Source organism: Palaemon carinicauda, chromosome 17, assembly GCF_036898095.1.
Source record: "Palaemon carinicauda isolate YSFRI2023 chromosome 17, ASM3689809v2, whole genome shotgun sequence".
Lineage (NCBI taxonomy): Eukaryota > Metazoa > Arthropoda > Malacostraca > Decapoda > Palaemonidae > Palaemon > Palaemon carinicauda.
In genome coordinates, this window is record NC_090741.1 from 70,853,047 (window position 1) to 70,876,291 (window position 23,245).

Consider the following 23,245-nt stretch of genomic DNA (forward strand, 5'->3'; position numbering starts at 1 on the left):
GTGTCTTTCTTCAGCTTTTGAATGGCTGCCTTGGCTTCTACTTTGCTCTTGTCGGCACTGTGATTGTGTTCATTAACATGTTTCAAAATTTTGTAATCATGGTTCTTTGATTTTGAATGTAGTCTTGCTGGACATAATTTCTGTTTTCTTAACGCACATTCCCAGTAGATTTTTATACCTTCTTTGTTTCTTCCGTTTAAATGATACATGTATTGTAGTTCATCAATAAGAATATCCTTTACATGTTCACTTGTTATGAAAGCAGCCATTATGGATACAGAGACTCCAGAAACTAAACAGATAGTATATGTCTTTTTTTAAGAAAAGTTGAAATGATATAGTTTTATCAATTATCAATTATTTTGACGTGGTGTCTTATTTAAAATCAATAATTTTGTTTTCTTTGAAATCTTATTCCTTCAATTAAAAAAAATAGCATGGGCAATGGCAATCTTCCGCCTGGCAATATTCTGCATGGAAATTTTCCTTACTGGCAATTTTCCGCATGGCAATCTTCCGACTGGAAATTTTCCAACTGGAAATTTTCCGTGCACGCCAAAATCATACAAACATCATGTGAATTCCTCCCATGTCATTCTCGTCATCAAGAACCCATTGCTTCCCTACTTCAGTAAAAATATCAATGAACTTTGAATTTTGGCTCAAGAGTTTGATTAATCGTGTCTTTTCCCTGCCCTTGAATGCTGAAATACAGTTTAAAAAAAAAAAAAAAAAAACCCTCATTAAGCCCTCAAACTGTGTTGAAAAGTAAAGTATCAAAGCTATAGATTTAAGATTCTGATTTTGTCTGGATTATTGCTCGTCATTTGCACTCTGAGGATCAATTCATCCCTGCTATATCAGGATGCGTCTCTAGTACTGGCAATACTCAAAACTGTACAATAACTATTGGGTATTATTCAGTGATTAATGCAGCAATTACGGACCTCCTTCCCTCCGATATAGAGTGAGCGAGTGAAATACGAAAGACATAGTCATTAGTACTTTTCACACCTGTGCAGCATAACTTAAAGCCATTGGGAGTAGGTACTGTCAAAGAAGTGGATGGATAGAAGTTGCTATCAAGGTAAAACTAATCACATTTGGATCAGTAGCTGGTGTTCTTAATGGAAGAGAAAAAAAAAAAAAAACTTGAACAGGGCTTTAAATAAACACTAGTCCATGCTGGAGGCAACGGAAGACTTCTGTATCAAAATTATTTAGAACCACATCAACCTCCCCCTTTCTAAATGTTTTGGCATAACTTCAAGGTATGTGGAGTGCATTACTGTCTTCAAGTGATGTACCGTACTAGATCACTTAGCATAAAGTTATCAAAATTTCCAACAAAGTGTGCAATGGTGAGCTGGGCACTTCTAGACAGAGAACATGAATTGTGTTTGGCTTGTACTGTCACTCAATAATGCCATAAAAAAAAGAATGATTATGACAGATATGTACATACCATAGGGATTATGCTTTTATTGTTTTCTGTTCAGACCAGCAAAACTATTCTCAATTTTTGACATACTTCAGCTATTTCCTTGAACATATGCAAAAAAGATGAATAAAAGGAGAATAGAAATAGGCTTTTAAGAATTGAAGGACGGCTAACGAATGAAAAAAAGGAAATATGCAACATATTAGCAGAAAAATATAAGAGTGAGTTCACGCCAAGAATTGCGAATGAGAATAATGAAACAGAAATGAGAGAAGAAAATGTTGAATATCTAATGGATATAGATATTAATGAAGCAGATATTGTCACGGCTATAAACGAAATTAAAAATGGATCGGCAGCCGGACCAGATGGAGTTCCAGCGATTTTGTTAAAAAAAACTGCAAACACTATCGCGAAGCCACTTGCAATACTGCTAAGACAGAGTATAGATATGAGCGAGATATATGTTAAACATAAATTTGCTTATATAACCCCTATCTTCAAAAGTGGATCAAGACTAGAGGCAAGCAATTATAGACCTGTTAGTCTAACATCACATATTATGAAAGTGTATGAGAGGGTAATAAAAAAGAAAATAATGAACCATTTGGTCAAAAATAATTTGTTTAATATGGGTCAACACGGTTTCGTACCTGGAAAAAGTACACAGACCCAACTGATAGCTCACTATGAAAACATATACAATAATATGATAAATGAAAAAGACACAGATGTGATCTATCTAGATTTTGCAAAAGCCTTTGACAAGGTAGACCATAACATATTGGAGAAAAAAATGAGAAAGCATAATATTGTGGGAAAGATAGGAAAATGGGTAAAAGAATTCCTGCAAAACAGAAAACAGATAGTGGTTGCAAATGACGAGAAATCAGATGAAGCCCAGGTAATATCTGGTGTGCCCCAAGGTACGGTATTAGCTGCACTGCTATTTGTTATTATGATCTCAGACATAGACTGTGATGTTGAAAACTCCGTAGTGAGAAGTTTCGCCGATGACACAAGAATAAGTAGAGAAATTACTTGTGATGAAGATAGGAACTCACTACAAAGAGATCTAAACAAAATATATGAATGGGCGGAGATAAATAGGATGGTATTTAACTCCGATAAATTCGAATCAATAAATTATGGAAACAGAGAAGGAATGGTGTATGCATACAAGGGACCTAATAATGAGACAATCACAAACAAGGAAGCAATTAAAGACCTTGGTGTAATTTTAAATAGGAATATGTTATGCAACGACCAAATAGCAACACTGTTGGCTAAATGTAAAGCAAAAATGGGAATGTTATTCAGACACTTTAAAACAAGAAAAGCTGAACACATGATTATGCTTTACAAAACTTATGTGCGTAGTACACTCAAGTACTGCAATGTGATATGGTACCCACACTACCAAAAGGATATTGCGCAAATAGAGAGTGTACAAAGGTCCTATACTGCTAGAATAGAAGAAGTTAAGGACCTTGATTACTGGGAAAGACTGCAATTTTTAAAACTATACAGTCTAGAAAGGAGAAGAGAACGCTACATGATAATACAAGCATGGAAGCAAATAGAAGGAATTGCTGAAAACATCATGGAGCTTAAAGTATCAGAAAGAGCAAGCCGAGGTAGATTAAATAGTACCAAAAAGCATTCCAGGTAAACTGAGAAAGGCGCACAGGACATTAATCCACTACGCACCAGCATCGATAATGCAGCGACTATTTAATGTGCTGCCAGCTCATCTAAGTGTAGTTAGATCACAGATCCCTGGTAACTGTTGCCATACTGCAAAGGCAATAGAGGAGACAGCTATGAAGTGGCTAAAATCAACATCTGATTCTGGTACATATTCAACAGGAATCAAAGGAATCACAATTAATGCTGTTGCAAGTCAGCATCATATTTAGACTGCTTAAGTTAAAGGGAAATTCATGGAAGTAATATGGAATATGGTTAGTGAACCAAGTCAGCAGTACGTGGACCAGCAGAGAGAGCTGGGACTTCGCGAGATCCTTCAGTCAGAGAAACAGGTGCAACAATCCAAGCAAATCAGTGTTATAATTCCATTTTAACTTCAAATCTTGCAGCTTCTGACATTTCTATCCTCAGGAGCATCCACACCTAAAGAAGTAGGCATGATGTGGTAAACATAATGAGCAGAGGCCAATCACAGAAAGAAAACTTTGTAAACAACTGCCTAGCGAGAAAAAAATTTACCCTTATTAGAACCCATCAAGAGAAGCAAGTTCAAAATAATTTTGTCCACAGCTGTTTCACAAAGGATTGTAACAACAAAGAAGGAAATCCTATACAAGTGAACAAGAGTTTATTTTCCAAGTATCCATCAAAACAGCAACAAGAAAGACATATTAGCATTAGTGACCATATGTCCTATCCCATGTCTCCAACTCCATATTCCATAGCAAAAACACACAAAAAGCTTAAGGAATGAATTCTATGATCTAAGATCCTGAAAATGGAAAGCTCCCTCCATCAAATGAATGTGATTTAACTTAAAGTCTTCATTTTATATGAAAGAGGTATTCCCTACAATGCAATATATTTCAGAACTTATTTTTCAGAATATACCTTTAGTGGCTGAGACAATATGTAGTTCAGACATGCTGACAGGCTCTTCACTCCCAAAACGGCTGAGGGAGACCAAAGAGGCTGTGGGGATAAGTTCATAATTGATGGAGTAAATATTCACTGTCCCATAGACTGGAAAATATTTTTTTTACAAATAATGACAAGAAATCAAGCAATCATTCAGCAGTCTACTACATCGCAAATGGAGCTCTGACGACATGTCAGAAAGAATTATTAAAAACCTACGATCTTCACTGAGGGAAGTCAAGCCTATAAACTGACAGTAGCTGAGGGAAAGACTTTCAAACAGCCTTCGGTTGAAGCATATTAGTCATGAAGAAACTCATTTCAGGCTTCTTATTTATATAGATTACATTCAGATCAAACTACCACAAATCAAGACGGTGAGTTGGGGGAAAAGACTGATATTTTTTTATTCTCAAGTATGCTAAATCTTTCACAGACACCATCCTCCTGGATTTGGAAGAATGACTCATCAACATTAACCAGTTAGGAGATAACAGTTCACAAGACCATATTACAACCCTTCTGTTTCTTCATGCATTTACTGGTGCAGATTGTACTTCAAGATTCAAAGGCAGGGAAAGATACAATTGACCAAAGTCAAGGTAAATTCAAAGTTCATTGATATTTTTGCTGAAGTAGGGAAGCGATGGGTTCTTGATGACGAGAATGTTATGAGAGGAATTGAGGTATTCACATGCCGTTTGTATGATTTTGATTCCAGAATAAAGAAAGTTAATTAAGCCCAAGAAATGAAGGCGGAAAAAATCAGTGGATCAAGTTTCGTTCTACGACCAGCTCTCACTTTTGATCTTGTAAAGTTTCAAAACTTACATAAGGATTCTTGTGCAGCATGTGAAGAGTGTTCATTACCAAATGTGCATCTGGAGGTTAGATAATGAACAAGATACAAAATTACCATTTCCTCAGGAGTTTGGTTTTCCCCTAAATTCTGACACACAAACTTGAACTATTATGGTTTCAGTGGAACATCATCCACAAAGATCTCATGAATGGATTAGTAGCTGAGGAAGGAGACAAAGCAATGTGTGATGTTTTAAATTAAATGATAATTATGATATTAATGATGATGAGATAAAGATGATAAATCACACAGTGGTTAAAATCATGTGCTGTTGTCATGAATTTTCATTAAAAAAATTTACAATTCTTAAAAAAATTTTTAAAGATAAAATCAACAATTCACTTATGCTGACAGAGTATAATTTAGCTTAGTATGACCCAATTTAGCTTAAATAACTGCATTTGGTACATGCAGCATGCACATACGCCAAATCATGAATAGTGGACTGTGGACATTTATCAATTCATATTTTCTCAAGTATATGGAAACGTGCGTTATTTACCATAGTGTCTTCTGTATGCTACCCAAAGATGTGAATATATGCTCAAAAGCAAGCTTATATAATAAGGAAGTTTTCTGTATGAAGCATTCATCGATACTGTATATTGGTTATTTTTTCTTGAGAGGACTTTATTTGGAAAGAGAAATATGTTTAAAGCAAGTTTGTGTTTGTTTGTCTGTGTACATTTTGTATTACTTTCAAAACAAATATACAATACAATTACAAATTTTGCTCTTTACATATGCAAAATTTCATGAACGTCTTGATTATTTTTGACCGCCCATAGAAGCCTTTATATAGATTTATGTGATACGGAGTTGAGTGTAGTGTGAAATTGGATGTTTTTGGCCCTCTGTGTGAGAACGGCCCCGAGTTGAGGGTGGTCGCTATGTTCTTGACATAGCCCAAAACATAGGTTATCAGGAAATAGGAGTAAAAAAAAACTTAGCAGAAAACATACTGAAGGGTGGTCCTGGCACCCGGCCTACAGGAAAGCACAACCTCGCAGCATAAGAGGACATCATCAGAGGTGACAATCCCATTCTATGGCGATGGGATGCTGGTCAACTCGGTAGACGAGATGGCAATTCCAAGGGGGAGAATCTTGGATGGTAGAGATCCTTTTGCATCTGATACAACCTCCCGATCAAAAACTATCACGATCCTCTTCCTAGCGCTGATGAGCCGATTGCCGTATTCAAAGGGCTACGTCAAAGACACACTCTTTTAGGAGGAGGTCAAGATGATGTTGAACAAATAAGCGGTTGAGGAATTCAAACACTCCTCTCCAGGTTTTGTCAGCTATCTGTTCCAAGTACATGAGGTTGGAGACCAGTTATTGGCCTATCCGAACTACTTCTGCTCTGCAACCTAATTTAAAGATGGAGACACAACACTGTCCTCCAGGCAATGAGACTGGACGACTTCTTGCTGTCAACAGACCTAAAGAACTCGTATTAAGAACGATTAGATTTCCGTTTCGAGTTATATGTTAAAGACTATCCACAGCCCGTCAAGTGTTCACGAGTGCATTCACACTGGTTTCAGCCTAGGCACTGGGATGGGAATAAGACTTTTCTGATATATTTACAGCTGGCTTTTACTGGCAGGGTCAGAGTCCCAGCTTTGCTCCATAGGGACCTCCTCAATTTTTGTCAGTATCTAAGAATCTGGATAAATAAAGAAGTTCGTTCTCGCCCCATAACGCTTTGTCTAATAGGGGATGACCATATACACAGTCCAAGGCAAAGTATTCCCTTCACAAGACAGGCTACAGAGGTTGAAAGAAGTTGCAACACCCTTCTCGACACGAGTGTCCCTCACAGCCAAGCACTGGCAAAGACTGCTTGGAAATCTGTCTTCATTAGAACACCTGGTTCCGTACGGGAGATTACACTTTAGTTCCATGCAGTGGCTCTGAAAAAGAGTTGGAAACCTAAGTCCAATTCTCCATATGTACTTGTTAAGATGCTACAGGAAGTCCAAGAAGACCTGTCCTTGTGGTTGCAGAAGAAAAACCTATTAGCAGGCTCCTCCTTTCTTGTTCTTACCCCCAGAGTTTATCATTTTTTCAGATATGTCCAGAGAAGGATGGGGAATGCACATTTTAAACCACTCCAGTTCAGGTCTGACAGAAGTACACAAAAGATCTTGTATAAGGATGTTGGAACTAAAGGCAGTGTACCTGGCTTTAATCCACTTACAAGAAATAGTACGGGGTCACTTGGTAAGTAGTGATGAGCAACATCACTACTGTAGTGGCTTATATCAACAAGCATGGGGGGGGGGGGGGCGTCAATCTCACGAACCCTTTACCAGATGCTGGTGAAAATGCACTTATGGCCAGAGGACAATGCAGTAAACTTGTCAGCCCATTTCATTCCTGGAAAATGGTCGCAGACAGTAAGTTGCCGCAATCAGAACAAAATTTGAACTTTAATATTCTAGATAATATTAGTACTAACAGGTGTAAGTAAGGTATGGTCAACTACCCCTGTAAGAATAGGCCAAACAATGAGTTTCATTACTTTCCATGAATGGTGTGGAAATTATGATACTTAGCTGTCAGCATTTGAACTGGATGCAGGGTTCACAAAACCACCCACACCATGAGTATTTCTAAATATGTCTTAAGAGTCTGATAATGTAACTACAGTGGCACTAATAATGTGAGGGTTTATGTATTACAAGTAATATGAATAGGACAAAAGTAAATATTGAAGTAGAGTTGCTAAGCTACAATTATAGGCAAGTAGTTCTCATGAAAATAAGCAGAAACAATGCTGACACAAGTGAGAGAGTGTAAATCGTGCTAAAAATTTCACCAATGCATTTTAGAATGGATGAGATATTTAAATTCAGAGGATATTTAACCAACACAAAAATTAAATATAAAATACAATAAAATATTTCTATACTTACTGGAGATAGATATGCTATACCTTGAAAGGAAGAGACAAGACTGAAAGATATAGGACTTCTCTCCTGTTACAATAACCCTATGTTCCAAGCAGTAAGAAGAGGCAGGCACAGCATGTATTCAGCTTCATCTTATCTATTCCGTCATTTGAATAACCTTGTTCCTTTAAAGTTGAGAAGAATTGGCAATTAAAAATAAATCCTATAATAAATTATTTCTATACTTCCTGGGATTCATGATAAATTTTCAAAGATTTGACAATACAAAAATTCTTCCTTTACTTAGCATTATTGCCCATCATTCTGAGAGGCAACATATGTCAGCCTCATTCTTTAGGTAAAAAAAAGTAAAATTAAACCATTGAACGTATTGAAGTAGGGGTAAAGTCCATGAATCTATAATTATGAAAAAAAAATTCTTTACGTTTTGATTCTTTCATTCTATGTTGTTTCGGGTCTTGTTCCATCTGGTCTTTAGCTTTTGACTGTTAATTTGTTGGATAGTGGCTATTACATCCCTTATTCCCATAAGGATATTAATCCCTGGCACTGTCGTTCAGTAAAATTCTTTAAAAAGGTTTCTTAAGATTTTCCATAATTCAGACCATCCATTGCATTCAGATTTTCACAGACTGTACCTTTAAAATATTTCAATATCTTTTATTTGTTACTTATATGGAGTTTTTAAAAAGGAAATTTCTCTGCAAAGGGGGATAATTAGTGAATTGGAGTTCTACAACAAGCAACCAAAGAACTTTACACAAAAATCCATATTAAGAAAACCTCAATGTAAACAGGTTAGAAGTACTGAAATAACTTAAAAAAGCATATCGGCTTTTAAAAGAGATACAAAAACAGGATGACAGCTTCAATGCTGCATCCAGAACTACTAAATTGGCAAAATAACAAGAGGTTGATAAATTTAAAATACCATGATCAAAGCCACAAAGGTAAAGAAGCATCATCCAAACTTACTGGGAAGTAAACAAATGTAATTAAGCAAGACATGGCATTCTAAATCAGGCCTGGATAGGTATTTGGACCTCACCAGATACTTTCATCAATGAATCTTTAATATCCTTGGATCTATTCAAGGATAAATGCACTATACTATTTTTCCTCAGAAATTTTCTTCATCAAATCTCAATCACTAATTGTTTAGATGTGAAATCTACAGGACAATGCATGTCCCTGTTGACATGTAGTTCAAGCAACAATGAGATAGACTGGAATTCAATAATCCTCTAGGCTGAATTAGAAGGCAGGAGAAACATAGAATGTCTATTTAACATTCAAATGAAAACCATCTTGTTTCCAGCTGGAAACTGCTCATAACTCAATTAACACATCTAGACTCCTCGATAAAGGGTTATAAAGAAAGTTCAATAAGCTTGGAAAATAAATGCATAAGGAAAAGACTCATTTTACATGTTGTAGCACCACCACTTATATACACAGAACTAAGATCAATATATAATCTGAAAAAGTACCCAAAGTGATAATTATTAATATTTCCTCTCGTTACTCCAATGAAAATGTGCCACTTGACACAAAATTAACTAGTAACTGATAATAGAAAGTATTTTAAAAATTGCTTATTCCACAAATCACAGAGAAGCTCTCCTAGCCAACATCTCTAAGCATGCTGCAGTTTGGTGCAAGAAATGGCAATGAGGGCATCTGAAAAGATCACCCTGTTTGGAAACAAACTGCGTCAAGCAGAAGCGGCCACAGGACCAGAAACCACTTTCTATGCAGCCTGAAAATTACCATGATCATAGTCATTGACCAGACAATCATAACAAAAGGAGGAAGCCCATGAAAATCCTGGATGTACCATCCCTGAAGCATGCAAAAATTGTCATATTTCAAAGGATCTTGACAAAGAGCACTTCATATCAACCTTCCAGTAAAGAAAGTGAAGAGCCAACTTATAAAGCAATAAAAAGTAATATTTCCTCGTACGAAAAACCATGAAAAGGTACCCATGTTACTTTACTATACCTTTATATAAAAGCAGTTGAATCATCTCAAAGAACATAAGGAATTTACAAATTTATCCAGGTGGAGAAAATGCTCTAGCCTAAAAGATCTTTCCAAAATCTTCAAAATCAGCAGTGTTTAAAGACAGGATAGCTCTGACATTTGGCAGACTTTACACCTTTGATACCAGTATCATAGAACTCGTCACATCTGTAGTGTTCATCTGTGGAAGTCTCACGCAGGGAAACAATGACCCATCTATGGAGAATCTCCAAACCAATAATGTCTATTGCCACCCAAGTACACAGAAACACTGATCCAATCCTTGTAATAACTTTCTCCTTTGGATAAAACAGAGCAAATGCACAACCATGGAATCAAATACAATGTCAAGCAACAAGACTTACCCAATAAAAGTATTCATAGATCCCCACTGTACAGGTCTGAAAGACAATTTTCTATAGTCAGAAAAAGTGATAAAAACCAATCTGACTGTAGGAGAACTGGCTATCATCCAAGAAACTGAAATCATACATACATACATATATCAAGGCACCTCCCCCAATTTTGGGGGGCAGCCGACATCAACAAATGAAACAAAAACAAAAAGGGGACCTCTACTCTACGTTCCTCCAGCCTAACAAGGGACTCAACCGAGTTCAACTGGTACTGCTAGGGTGCCACAGCCCACCCTCCCACATTATCCACCACAGATGAAGCTTCATAATGCTGAATCCCATACTGCTGCTACCTCCGCGGTCATCTAAGGCATCGGAGGCAGCAGCAGGGCCTATCGGAACTGCGTCACAATAGCTCGCCATTCATTCCTATTTCTAGCACGCTCTCTTGCCCCTCTCACATCTATCCTCCTATCACCCAGAGCTTCCTTCACTCCATCCATCCACCCAAACCTTGGCCTTCCTCTGGCACTTCTCCCATCAACTCTTACATTCATCACCTTCTTTAGCAGACAGCCATTTTCCATTCTCTCAACATGGCCAAACCACCTCAACACATTCATATCCACTCTAGCCGCTAACTCATTTCTTACACCCGTTCTCAGTCTCACCACTTCGTTCCTAACCCTATCTACTCGAGATACACCAGCCATACTCCTTAGACACTTCATCTCAAACGCATTCAATTTCTGTCTCTCCGTCACTTTCATTCCCCACAACTCCGATCCATACATCACAGTTGGTACAATCACTTTCTCATATAGAACTCTCTTTACATTCATGCCCAACTCTCTATTTTTTACTACTCCCTTAACTGCCCCCAACACTTTGCAACCTTCATTCACTCTCTGACGTACATCTGCTTCCACTCCACCATTTGCTGCAACAACAGACCCCAAGTACTTAAACTGATCCACCTCCTCAAGTAACTCTCCATTCAACATGACATTCAACCTTGCACCACCTTTCCTTCTCGTACATCTCATAACCTTACTCTTATCCACATTAACTCTCAACTTCCTTCTCTCACACACACTTCCAAATTCTGTCACTAATCGGCCAAGCTTCTCTTCTGTGTCTGCAACCAGTACAGTATCATCCGCAAACACCAACCGATTTACCTCCCATTCATGGTTATTCTCGTCTCCCAGTTTTAATCCTCATCCAAGCACTCGAGCATTCACCTCTCTCACCACTCCATCAACATACAAGTTAAACAACCACGGTGACATCACATCCCTGTCTCAGCCCCACTCACACCAGAAACCAATCACTCACTTCATTTCCTATCCTAACACATGCTTTACTACCTTTGTAGAAACTTTTCACTGCTTGCAACAACCTTCCACCAACTCCATATAACCTCATCACATTCCACATTGCTTCCTTATCAACTCTATCATACGCTTTCTCCAGATCCATAAACGCAACATACACCTCCTTACCTTTGGCTAAATATTTCTCGCATATCTGCCTTTCTGTAAAAATCTGATTCATACAACCCCTACCTCTTCTAAAACCACCCTGTATTTCTAAGATTGCATTCTCTGTTTTATCCTTAATCCTATTAATCAGTACTCTACCATACACTTTTCCAACTACGCTTAACAAACTAATACCTCTTGAATTACAACTCTCATGCAAATCTCCCTTACCCTTATATAGTGGTACAATACATGCACAAACCCATATTAAACAATCTCACCAACCATTCAAGTACAGTCACACCCCCTTCCTTCAACATCTCAGCTCTCACACCATCCATACCAGACGCTTTTCCTACTCTCGTTTCATCTAGTGCTCTCCTCACTTCATCTATTGTATTCTCTCTCTCATTCTCATCTCCCATTACTGGCACCTCAACACCTGCAACAGCAATTATATCTGCCTACCTATTATCCTCAACATTCAGTAAACTTTCAAAATATTCCGCCCATCTTTTCCTTGCCTCCTCTCCTTTTAACAACCTTCCATTTCCATCTTTCACTGTTGCTTCAATTCTTGAGCCAGCCTTCCTTACTCTCTTCACTTCTTTCCAAAACTACTACTTATTCTCTTCACATGAATGACCTAATCCCTGACCCCACCTCAGGTCAGCTGCCCTCTTTGCCTCACGTACCTTGCGCTTTACTTCCACATTTTTCTCTCTATATTTTTCATACTTCTCTATACTATTACTCTGCAGCCATTCTTCAAAAGCCCTCGTTTTCTCTTCCACTTTTACCTTCACTCCTTCATCACACCATTCACTGCCCTTCCTCATGCTGCCTCCAACAACCTTCTTGCCACACACATCACTTGCAATCCCAACAAAATTTTCTTTTACTAACTTCCACTCCTCCTCTAAATTGCCAGTTTCTCTTACTTTCACTTCATCATATGTCATTTTCAACCTTTCCTGATACAGTATTTACTTTTTACCCCCGGTTTTATTAGATCTTCAACCCTCACTAGCTCCCTTTTACATCCACCTACTCTATTCCCCCACTCTTTTGCTACAACTAATTTTCCTTCCACCAAAAAATTATCAGACATACCGTTAGCCATACCCCTAAACACGTGCACGTCTTCCAATCTTCCAAACATTCTTTTAGTTATCAACACATAATCCATTAATGCCCTTTCTACTACTCTTCCATTTGCCACTCTTACCCATGTATACTTATTTTTATCTTTCTTTTTGCAAAGGCTATTACTTATCACCATCTCTTGCTCAACACATATCTACCAGTCTCAATGACACCTTCTACCTCTCCAGCGCCTACTCTAGCATTCAAGTCACCCATGACAACTACATAATTCCTTCTACCCAGTCCTTCTACACACCTAGTTAATTCATTCCAGAACTCATTCCCCTCTTCTTAACTTTTCTCACTACCTGGCCCATACGCACTGACAAACGCCCAACATTCCCTACCCAACCTAACCCTTACCCACATTAACCTAGATGATATCTCCTTCCATTCCACTACTTCACCAGTCATCCATTCACTCAGCAATAAAGCCACCCTCTCTCGCTCTTCCCCTTTCAATCCCAGACATTCTACCAGACATTTCACCAAACATCACTTCACCCTTTCCTTTTATCTTCGTCTCACACAAGGCCAATACAGTACATCCATCCTTCTATTCCTAAACATACTTCCAATTTCACATCTTTTACTCTCTATCGTACTACATCCACGCACATTTAAACACCCCAAAACTAGAGTGCGGGGATCAGTCACTCTCCCCCCCCCCCCCAGCTCCATCTCTTTGTCGATGTCTCACAGGATGTAGATACAGGAGAGGGGGTTCCCAGCCCCCTCGTCCCGTTCCTTCTAGTCGCCTCTTACGACACGCAGGGATAACGTTGGCGCTATTCTATTTTTTTATTTTTTTTTATTTTTATATATGCCCCCACGGCCACAGGGGGCTGAATTGACCAGGATAAATAAATGGTAAATACCTCATAAATCCTATTTGTCAATAATACTGTATGGCAATTTCAAAACAGACTCAACTGACATTCATTGAACTAATAATATTAAACATAATTCACAGTTTTCAACTTGGTATACAATCTGACCACTAATTACAGTTTGAACTTCATTCCTGTTGATACTGCAATTGTTGGTGCATATAACAGCTATGGTCTCAAACCAGTTCCATTAAATACAAAGTTTTATACCTGCTCATCCCAAAACTTTTTTGGTCTGGGTAAAATTGCATATTTTTTCCAGGATTGAACAATGAATTTCTGGTGAAGAAATTTTTACTAGTTCCAATTAAATAAAACATTAGTCTAGAATCATTCATAGAAACTAGTAGCGACTGCTATCCCTAATAGTAAATTTGAAACAAAAACCTTATATGAAAAAGAATTGATAAAATTGGACTAAAAGAAGGTAACAGACTATTATTATTATTATTATTATTATTATTATTATTATTATTATTATTATTATTATTATTATTATTATTATTATTATTATCATCATTATTATTATTAGCTAAGCTACAACTCTAGTTGGAAAATCAAGATGTTATAAGCCCAAAGGCTCCAACAAGGAAAAATAGCTCAGTGAGGAAAGGAAATAAAGAAATAAATAAACGATTTGAGCAATAAGCGATTTTTGGGGTACAATTTTAATGGTCCTGTTTTTGCCATTCAAAGATGACTGAGAAGTATAAAGCATAGGTTACCTAAAGCTATAAATTAACTAAATAATAAGCAGTTATAATGACAACACTACAATAGGAAATCAGACTAGCGTCTTAATGAAAATAAAAGTAGCAAAAATAACAGTAAAAATCATCACTATATAAAGAGACATAGGGGTTTTGGTAAAAAGGTAACTGGATACTGAACTGTTTTAATTTAAAATTATTCCAGATTCTGGTTAGAACTGAACCTGATATTACTTATTTTAACAATATCACAGAAAATCTGAGAACCTGTTCTAGGACAAATTACTCTGCAGGTACAGTACCAAATTAAAGAAAAAAAAAATCCATTTCTTGTTGGCATAAAATACCACTTTAATTGCAAACTTGCCAGTTATGCATTTCTAAGCTCATTTTCTTAATCATAGTTAAACTGTGAAACTACCATGGTTTAAATTAACCTACAAAATGATTACTATATAATTTTAGTTATGTTGAATAAAATAAAAAAAAATCTACCTCCCAACAAGAAACTCCACTATTCCTAATTAACTAAACTTCCCAGCAATGCTCACCAGCTATCAATACCAAATACTATTCAGCTTAAAGAAATGGTACAGTAGTGTATTGATTAGGTAATTTTGCTTTACCATTTTCTTATGGCTATACAAAACTTATGGATACTCAGGTGAAAAGAGAGTACAGTGAGCCCTCGCTACTTCGCGGTTCGACCATCGCGGATTCACGACTTCACGACTTTTTTCATTATGCATGTATATATTATAAAAGAAATATATCGCGGATTTTCCGGAAATTTTGAAAATAGCTGCGATATATGAAGACCCCAAATATTTCGTTAATTCCATTAATAATTAGTAATATCTGCTCTTACTGATGGTTCATTGCATTACATATGACATATAATTCACAATAGAAAGAAATAAAACACGAAAAGAGAATGTGATCATACGATAATTCAGTATACGTAGTAAAATTAAATCGAACATGAAACGCAAATCAGATGCAGTCTGACTTTGTCATATTTGAATTTGTAACTACTACGTAGCATGTAAGACTGACTGTGATTGGTTCCAGTGCTGATAGATGACGAATCAGCTCCCAAATTTTGTAATCTAGCCTGTGATTGGTGTTTTCACCGCTTCTCCGATCCGCAGCAGCTTGGCTTTTCTCTGACCAGTAGCATCTTCTTGCGACCACTTTGTTTGCCGCTCTCTCGCCGGGTAGATGCTGCTACGTTACTGTGTAACTTTAAACTGTGCTGTGCGTGACTGTTTGAAGTTGAACTTTTTGTTGAACTTTCTGTTTAACCCCTACAATGGCTCCCAAGCGTTCTGTTTCTACTAAGGCTGGTAGTGAGCCTAAATGCCACCGAAAAATGATGACGATTGCTGAGAAGGTGACACTTCTCGATATGTTGAAAGAAGGCAGAAGTTACGCGGTCGCAGCCCGCCATTTTGGAGTGAACGAATCCACCGTTCGCTACATTAAGAAGGACAATGCGAACATTAGAAAGACAGCTGCCATCACCTTTAGCAGGTCAGCGAAGAGAGTTGTTTCCCTGCATGGCGAGGCAGCTTCTGCTGACACTACCGCTGCTGAAACTTACGCGAATGAGACATTTAAGAACATTATCACTGAACGTGGATACAAGCCCGAACAAGTGTTTAATATGGATGAGACCAGCTTGTTTTGGAAGAGAATGCCATCGCGAACTTTCCTGTTCAAAGAAGAAGCCAAAGCCTCTGGCTTTAAAGCATTCAAAGATCGTGTTACCCTCGTGATGTGTGGCAATGCTGCTGGATTTTTGCTAAAACCGGGGCTTATTCACAAATCGAAAAACCATCGCGCTTTGAAAAATAAAAATAAGAATCTCCTTCCTGTGTACTGGATGCATAATCCAAAAGCATGGATTACGAAGATGCTGACCTCCAACTGGTTCCACCAGTGTTTTATCCCGCAAATCAGTAAATATCTCTTAGATAAGGGCTTGCCATTTAAGATCCTTCTCCTTATGGATAACGCTGGTGGACACGCAACTGATCTGTCGCATGAGGGCATTCAGGTTGAGTTCCTGCCACCCAACACAACGTCAGTAATTTAACCGATGGACCAGGGGGTTATCAGGGCGTTCAAGGCCCTCTACACGAAGAATACCTTGGCGGACCTCGTTGCGTGTGTGGATGCTTCCCAAGATGATGAGGATGAAACATTCAATTTGAAGGCGTACTGGCGGAAGTACACAATAGCCACGTGCCTGCAGAACATCCAGAAGGCACTGAAAGAAATGAAATCTGCTACTGTTAATGCGAGCTGGAAGAAGTTGTGGCCCCAGATTGTTTACGATGACGAGGGATTTACACCTGCTGAGATTCAACGCTCTGCAATACAGAAATCTGTGCAGTTGGCTGCGATAATTGGAGGTGACGGGTTTGGCGACATGACGACTGAAGACGTCGACGAGTTGTTGGACTGCCATTCCCAGCCGCTAACTGACGCAGACCTCGAAGACCTGACGAAATCGGCCAGTGAAGGAGACAATGAAACACAGGAAGAGACCCAAGAAATTGTCGAAGAAACGGGCTTAACATTAGAAAGGCTTGCCAAGCTCTACAACCTTGCGAAGGAGTTGAGAGAATTGTCGCAAGAGTGGGACGAGGATATGGTTCGTTCTATGCAATTCTGCAACAAAATCGATGAAGACATGACTCCCTACAAGATGCTCTTTGAGCGAAAAAAGAAGCAGCGGCAGCAACTTCCGATCACAATGTTCTTCCAGCCTCGCAAAAAAGAGCCAGTTCCTCCTGCTACTATGCCTTCGGAAGAAATTGAAGAAGTGTCCCAGGAAGAAGTTGAAGAGGTGTCCCAGGAAAAGACACCTCCGTCTGAAGAGACATAAAATACTATCATTGGCTGCACAGTAGAAGACATCATCAGCTTCATCATCATCATCATTTCTACTGTGCAGCAAATTCATCGCCATCATTCAAGTTTTTCTTCAACTTCTTTCGTGGTGAGTACAGTGACAATCTTTATTTTTTTATACTACTTTAATATTCTAACATTTTAATATTTGTGCCAGTTTTAGTTTAGGGTACTGTACATGCATTAAGTGTTCTGTACCTTAAAGGGTAGTTTGTTAACAGTACTACGTAAAGGGAAGGTTTTAAAAGTCTGAATATACCTGTACATGTTAAACAAATACGTAAATATGGTGTCCCTACTTCGCGGATTTTCAGCTATCGCGACCGGGTTTGGAACTTATCTACCGCGATAAATGAGGGTTCACTGTATATACAACTCTCCAAAAATATATTCAATATATTGAAAAAAAAAAAAAAACTCTGGTAATCTGGATTTTTCCCAGATATACAAACCTGAACCTTTTAAAGAGTATCTTCTTTTAGCATGAGTTGGAAATATTTTGAAGCTTTATAACAATGCAGTGCAGTAATTAAAAGCTGCTGGGAAGGGGAGGTGGCGATTCCACCCGTCTAGACAACATTACCAAGTCACTTTCTCCATTTAGCATCCAAACATATTTAGGGGCAATCGAGGTAGGACTTCAAAAGGCTGTTGTATCTAAGAAAATACAAAAAACTTAAAATTATCACTTGTGCCTGCAAATATAAAGCACAGTTTTACAATAATTTGAATTTTTCCTAACAACACAAATCCAAGTACAGTAACTTCAATGGGTTAAGCTTTTGGCGCTCTTTGTTATGACCATAAGAAATCTTGCATGGTTACACCATTCCCGCCTGTGCTGTATACATCCACACTTTGTCTTTTGGTTAGGACTTGGGGGGTGTTAGAGGTGGGCAATACAGTAGAAGTAAATGACTCTGGTTTGCATAGCTAGGAAAAATAAAGGGATTTTGACGAAGGAAAAATCTATTTCTGGGCGAGGGACCTGTGCCGCCCAGTGAAATGCTCCTTTAGCATAATTTCTCAGGTATATAACTGCTATATATAACCAGAGAAAAAAGTTGCATAGGAATGTCAGGGATGAACCCAGCTCACTCACCTAAAATAGGTGTCGGTATATAACTGGGGCGTGTAAACCACTATCAGAGGTCTCGTGCCATGTGGATATCTCCTCTTCAAATATCCCCGTTACTACGAGGTGCCGTTCTACATCCACTACTGATTACTACTACCACTACCTTCACTCATGCCAACATCTTCACTCCTTTCATAGCATCTCTGCTGTTTACCCGCACATTCTTTTGCTCTGTGATTTCGGTTTTTTGAGTGCTTTTCTGCGCAAGATGTCGGTTCAAGATTCTGCATCCAAGTTAAGTACTAAAAACTACGAGTTTTGAAGTTCTGGAAGTAGCGATTCCCCTGTTACTAACAATATTATTATTATTTTCCTTTGTGTTTGGTTCGGGAGTCGGAGTTGCCTCTCCCTGGCAGCCATGTTGGTTTCGCTACCTCCAAGAGCCTTGTCTCTGACGTATAACAACTGGTTGTAATTGGTCCCTACACAGATACAAACCCCACTCATTTAAATGGAGTGTCTTCCTTAGGAGGGAGGAATTCCCCAGTGGCAATAGTAGGTCATCTGCCTGACCCTTGACCCATGGAAGATCATGCTTGACTGATAAAGAGGTGGGGCCATACCTAAATCCTGTCGTGGCATGAAGGCGAGTAACAGCATCACTGCCCGACAACAGATGAACATGCTTAAGAACATTCAATAATATTTATTATAAATGAGTTAAATTTCATAAGGTATGATCCACAGACGCGTGCTTAGCTGTTTAAGGGTCCATCAGTGTTGATAATTTCACGGGAGCTTGAGTCAAGGGAACAGCTCTCTCATTAAGCCCACATACCACATTAATAGAAGTAATTGATGACATGAAAAAACTTGCTGTCTTGCAGGAGCTTAGTCTCTACACTAACTGTTGGGCAGCCACTACAAGACCTAGAGAAAAGCATTCTTCTTCCAGACCCCTGCTTTAAGTACCGAGCAGTTGCACGGATACCATGAGCCTTGGGAGGGGCTTCAATTGACACTTTTCCAAAAGATTCATATGCTCTCATACTAGTCTCATAAATAAAAAAAAAAAAAAAAGATTGTTCTTTTTTCCTTCCATCTGGTACGGAAAAACATGCTGGATATACCGTACCAGGGGCAAGGCTAGGTCCTTTTTACTGCTTTTACTGGAATAACTATACTCAGCTTTGAGCTTTTGCTCAGTGTGTTTATACTTCAACTGAAAAGGAATACAATTTTACCATAAAAGAAACCCTTTCTGGTACAACCCAGAAACTTAGTGGAGGACTATCCTTGAATCTGCACTTTGGTGTAGATACAATATTTTACCGGGTACTTAAACAGTCACTCACTGTCCAAAGGAAAAGGCAACCCTTTTGGCTGATAGGTTTAATAGTAAACAGAGTAATGAGAAACTTGATCTTCCTCATTTTTGTTTTCCCGAGGCTAAATTAAATAATTTAGCTTTTTGATCTTGTGAAATTAAAGCTCTAGATGGACCTTGATGCTTATGGAGGTGTAGACCCAAATGGTATTTTTCCTTTGTTTTTAATAAAGACCAGACCTCTTAGCTCCAAAGTTATCTTATTTTGCACAAGTTAGCTAGAAGAGGAGCTTTTAGCACTTGTTGGAAAATAGATAATGTTACTCCACTATGCAAATGTGTTTGTGGTAGCTCAAGTTCGACTGATTACCGCCCAATTTCCATAACTACCATATCAAAATTTTTAGCATCTTTTGGCAAAAAGTCTTAATATGTTAGCTGAAGGTAATCATCTGTTCCCTAGTTTACAATTCGGTTTTTGTAATGGCCTTGGAGCATGTGATGCCCTTCTTACAATCCCCAATGCTGTACAGAAATCACTGTATTGTGATCAGAAAATTTGTATGATTGGCCTCTATTTGACTGCTGCCTTTGACCGTGTTAATCATGAGGCCCCCGTTTTCAAACTCAAACAGTTGGGAGTGGGTCGTTCGTTTCCTCGCATCACTGAATTTTCAAGTAATAGATCGCAAAGAGTTTGTATTGATGGGCACCATAGCGAGTATAGGAATGTGATATCTGGTGTTCATCAGAGTAGTGTTCTTGGCCTATTACTTTTCATACTATATACGCAAGTGGTTTGACCTAGAAAACAAGCTTGTTGCATATGTAGATGATGCTACTCTTTGCATCAATTCCATCTCTTGAATGTATATCTGAGGTTGCTGAATCCCTTAATAGAGATCTAGCTAAAATTAGTGCATGGTGCAAATTATGAGGTATGAAGTCGAATGAAAACAAATCTCAAAGTATGATTGTAAGCAGATCAATGACAGTGGCTCCTCAACATCCAGATCTTAGCATTGATATTATTTCTTTAACTCTGTATGACTTGAAATTTAGGTGTGATTCTCAACTGCAAATTTACTTTCGAGAAACACACTAGGTCTGTGTGTTCTTAAAATGCACAAAAAATTGGTTTATTGAGAAAGTCTTAAGATTTTTGATGATCAATCTATTCTGAAGTGATTTAATTCTTTCATTCAACCTTGTTTCTAGTATTGTTCATGTTGAACAGGCTGACATAAGTTTTTATAGTTTATATATGAAATATCTGTTTTGATGTTAGTGTTTTTTAAATATTCTATTAATTTTTAATTATTTCTCATAACATTTATTTATTTCCTTATTGTCTTTCCTCACTGGGCTATTTTTCCCTCTTGGAGCCCTTGGACTTGTAGCATCTTGCTCTTCCAGCTAGGGTTGTAGCTTGGCTAATAATAACAACAATAATGATAATGATGATGATAATAATAATAGGGCAGCAGTAAATCATCCTAGTCATCAGTGCCCTCGAGTGATGAAATGAAGAAGTCAAATCGGTTGTCACAATTAGTTGGATTCTGGATCTTGGCAAGGAATTCAGGTACAAAGGAGAATAACAAGTCTCTCCACTCCTTGGTGCAGGACAAAAGATAGAGAGAGAGAGTGCAGACCAATTGCCCTCTTTGATGATGCTAGGGAGAGGAAGAAAACCATTTTTAATGTCAGGTTTCCATCTGTGGCTTTATGACTTGGTTGAAAAAGTATCTTTAGGGACCTTAGAACCTTTACCAGATACCAAGTTGGGAATCCATTTTCCTGTGAACAAGACTGTTCAAAACTTCTGACCAAGGCTGAAAGTTCCCACAAGAAGGAAAGGTTAGTTCCTTTCAGTTTAAACTTCTGGCTTAAAGCCAAGTGATAGCTTTCACCTCAGTAACAGAAGTTTACAACTTTGCAAGGTAGACCGCTGCAGGGGACTTTGAGGTATTCTGACAGTCCCTTAGCAAATCTAAAAGAGCCTTACCTACAGAGATGTTGAATAATCTTCAGCCGTGAATTAACAGGTAATGAACCACTTCGTGGAACCTTACCACATGAGGCTGTCGAAGAAGGTTAGGCCATTTGGGAACACTGTTGCCACTTTTATAAACAGATCTAGAAGATGTGGATACCACTCTGCTTTCTTCCAAAAGCACAACATTACCAATTTACTTACATTGTACTTTTCCTTAACTTTCTTGTCAAATACTACTGAATAAGCTTACAGTGCATTACTATAGAATTCCTCAAATAAGTGAATTTAATCACGTCAGTTTATGAGCATACGTGCAAAGTTGGTGGAGTCCTATAAAATGAATTTCCACTGAACAGCGGAGTACTCCAAGGTAATGTATTGTCACTTATGTTGTTTATCCCCCTCATGGATTTTTTATGGCATAGAATAAGCAAAGATGGTGGAGAAGGATTGGTAATAAGAAATTAGCAGACCTACAGTGTACTGGTGATGCTGTCCCTATTAGCAGAACACCATAGGATATACAATGCTTGCTTACTAGAATGCAAGAGATATCACAAAAGGTTGGGCTCAAGATAAATAGAAGACAGACAGATGATGAGAACAGTACGCAATGGAAGATGAAATATCATTGAAAGGGAAAAGGATTAATGAGGTAGAATCATTTAAGTATTTAGGAACTATGATCTCCAATACAAGGTCTTTAGAATTAGAGGTTAGTGAAAGATTGAAAAAAGCTAATCAGACAATAGCTAGGTTGTATAAAATTTGAAAATCTAATTGCCTGAAATTACATTAAAAATCAGGCTATACATCAGTTTAGTGAGATCAGTGTTACTGTATGAGCATGAGTCATGGTATGACAATGAAAACCTCCAACAAATTTAGTAGAATTGAGAACAAACCCCTCAGAAAGATACTCAAAGTTAAATCGGAGGACAGGAATACAAAGGAAATTATAAGAGATTACTCAATTGCCAGATGTGGATGAGATCATGGTGAGTGGTAGATGGAGATGGTTTGGGCATGCTACTTGCACTCCAAGAGAGAATAGTTGGAGATGGTCTGGGTAAGCTCTTTGCACTCCCAAAGAGAGATTAGTTCACCTAACCTTTAACTGGGCTTCACAAGGCACTAGAAAAGCTGGGAGACCCAGGCCTACATGGCTGAGAACTATGCAGCGCAAAGTAAGAGATATGAATGGAAACGTACCGAGTTAAAACCTCAAGATAGAGCCAACTGGTAAATTCTAACAGAGGCCCTCTGCGTCAATAGGCGTAGGTGGAGATGATGATCATTACTTAAGCTCATTTTCAGTCCCCTTCTCTTTTCTACTCTTCCACTTTTCAATGATTGCACCACCTCTCCCTCAGGCTATGTTGTTTTACAAACTTGTTAACTCTGCCTCTTTTAGAATACAGTAATACCACTAGGTTAACATGAACCTGTTCTGACTTAAT

The 23,245-nt window shown here is 38.2% G+C and overlaps 1 long non-coding RNA gene across 5 annotated transcripts in view; it reads right to left on the reverse strand.

Moving 5' to 3' along the window:
* Positions 1-23,245, reverse strand: part of LOC137656865 (uncharacterized) — a 75,360-nt gene that overhangs the window by 26,439 nt on the left and 25,676 nt on the right. For 2 of the 5 annotated variants that reach the window (XR_011047027.1, XR_011047031.1), the window contains exons 1-2: positions 10,242-10,352; positions 7,855-8,015 (exon numbers count right to left, since the gene is read on the reverse strand). The exons of 1 other annotated variant lie outside the window; for it this stretch is intronic. This is a non-coding gene — a long non-coding RNA (uncharacterized lncRNA). Of the gene's footprint in view, positions 1-7,854; positions 8,016-8,275; positions 8,485-10,241; positions 10,353-23,245 lie in introns of those variants that run through there. 2 more of the 5 variants (XR_011047029.1, XR_011047028.1) reach the window with 2 other exon arrangements.